This window comes from Tupaia chinensis, unplaced genomic scaffold, assembly GCF_000334495.1.
Source record: "Tupaia chinensis unplaced genomic scaffold, TupChi_1.0 Scaffold145225_1, whole genome shotgun sequence".
NCBI lineage: Eukaryota > Metazoa > Chordata > Mammalia > Scandentia > Tupaiidae > Tupaia > Tupaia belangeri.
Window position 1 is genome coordinate 136,237 of NW_006205085.1, and position 2,898 is coordinate 139,134.

Genomic DNA, 2,898 nt, shown 5'->3' on the forward strand with positions numbered 1-2,898 from the left:
GAGAGGAGAATGGAGGAGAAGGGATTGAGGCATGGCCATCCCCCCTGGGGGGTGATTTCTCACTTTCTGACTCTCTGTCTCTCTCTGTCTTCTGGTGAGTGCACATGCCCTATAGCAAAAAACTCTTCAAAAAAAAAAAATCAGGGTTCCACATAAGTGACCATGATTTGAATCTCTTTTTGTTGGCTTAAAAACCAAACTATGTATATGTGTGTGCATTCCTGAAATCCTGACAGAATGGAGAAACAGAGAAGGGATTGAAGCATGATGAAGCTCCATTGGGAAGTGTTTCTCTCTCCCTTAGTCTCTGGTGATCACATGGATCCTAAAATTAATAAAACATATTATGTTATTACAACAACAGGGATAAACTTGGAGGATATTATGCTGATTGAAATAACTCACATACACAATAACATACACCTCGTCATCTTACATGTAAGTAGAGTATTAAAAACTAAAATTCACAGAAGTAGAGAATAATATGACAGCTACTACTGTCTGAGGGTAGCCAGGTTTTAAAAATGTTGGTCAAGAAAGCAGATGATGGTGTAATGGTTAGGTTGCTGGGCTTCCAGGTAGACCACAAATTAGTCCTGCACCCAGTGGCTTAAAACTCATGCCAGAACCATGTGTGTGTTTGCCCAAAATCCCAAGAGGAGAATGGAGCAGAAGGATTGTGGTGTGACCACAATCCTGGGGTTGCTTTCTTGATTTGTTTCTGTCTGTGTCTCTCCAGCAAACACATATGCCCTATAGCAAAATTCTCTCTTTTTTTTAATTAATTTATATACATTCAATCACATTGTTTAGCTTACACAGTGAACATTTCAATATGTGAACATTTCTCCCCAGTCCAGTTGATCAAAATATCTTCAACATATAACACTACACCTCCCCATCCTGTCAATGCTCTGCTTCTGTATCCCTTCACCAAATGTCTTTCCTTAGGTCCCACCCCTCCACACACACCACATCTGGCATTCACACCCATCTCTTGTGTTGTATTTCTTTTAGCAAAATTCTCTCTAAAAATAAATTAAATTAAAATTAAAATGTTGGTCAAAAAAGCATAGCATTTCAGTTAGACAAGAGGAATAAGTTAAAATGTTCTAATGTACATCATATCAGTGTAATTAATTACATTATATTGTATACCTGAATAATTCTCTGAATTAGATATTGTGATCTCACCTCAGAAACAAGTTGTGAGGTAATAGGTATGTTGATTTTACTTAATTATTTTATATAATTTTATTTATTATTATGATTTATTAATTTTGACCAAATTGAGAGAGGGAAATTGAGAAAGCAAGCTGCCAAGTCTGGAACTCTAACTTAAACTGCAGTCAGCCATGTGGAAGAATAACTTCACCACCACACCACCTGCCAACCCTGGTAATAATGCTAAATAGCTCAAGTAAGGCATCACTCAAAGTTTACATCAGTTAAAATATCTTTCTGCATTTCATATTTTTATAAAAATCAAAAAATATAAGTACAAAAATAAAAGAATAAACAAGTCATGAAAAATGTTTAAGAATATTTTCTATAAAGACTGGTAAGAGAAAAAATGTAACAGATAAATGTTGGGTCAAGAATAGAGTTCTTTTTAGTTATTACATTTTAAATCATATAATGAGCACTTGACACCTGAATTATCAGTGGATAGAGCAGAGACTATCATTCTTAGGAGTATGCAGATTAATTTTATGGAACATTGGAATTTAAAAATAATCTAATCCTTTCTGGAAAGTATCCTACTTCTTTGTAAGTTATAAGGCTCATTTGTGCCATGATGGTGTTGCAGACCTGAGAGTGATATTGGACATAGCAGTAAAATGCTTTCTGTACACTAGTGAGGAAGCCACCAATGACTGACATTATTCATTCCCCTCCTTTTCAAAGTATCATACAGAATTAGGTAATAGTGGATTTATTTATTTCTTTTTTATTTAGAAAGATGCTTTTGCTATAGGACACATGTGATTGCCAGAGAGAGAGAGAGAGAAAGTGAAAAATCACCCCCTAAGGAGAATGGTTGCACCGCAATTTCTTCTCCATTTTCTTCTATTCCAGGATTTTTGGTATGCATGCACAAGTGTTCAGCATGAGTTTTAAACTCCAGGGTCCAGGGTTCAAACCATAGTCAGTCATGTGGGAGTCCAGTTTCTTAACTACTATGCCACCTGCTACTCCAACTTTTGTATATTTTAACACCATTTTTAAAAGTTCAAATTATAAGCACAGTTGTGTGATACAGATAGTTTCCCTCTCTTAGTCACAAAATTACAAAGCTTGTTGTCTCAGGATAGGATGGTCCCCAAAGCCTTAACTGCCCATTATGAACTCATAAAGTCTGGGGGAGAAAAACAGTGCAAAACATGTTTTCCCCAAATTGTTTTTCACTAAAATGGAAGGTGACAGGTGCAAAGCCCCAGGGCAGAGAGATCCCCAGAGCCTCAGGATGGGACTTAAGTGAAACAATAAAAAGTCAGGGAAACCAGAGCTGTTCAGATAAAGCACAAGGCTCAGCATCATGGCTTCTGTAGAAATGCCTTTTTAAAAGTTCTAGTTATAGCCCTGTCTGTCATGCCAGTCTGGAACACATTTGTACAGGTTGAAGACAGACTGTAGAAGTGAGAATCCTCTGTGCCCCCCAGAGTTGACTCTCCCGGCAGAGGACTGAGCCTGCAGACACAATCTAGTTCCATTTCCTCCTCAGCTCTCACACATAGGGCTTTTTATCTGTATGGCCAGCTCAGACATGTCATTCCTTTGATTAGTGTCATGCTACTTATGCAGCCTTTACAAATGGCATGTGAGATGAAAAATTTTACCTTTTATGGATACTGGAAGCCAAGTGTCTACAAGGATGGGGACCTGGTACTGGGTGGG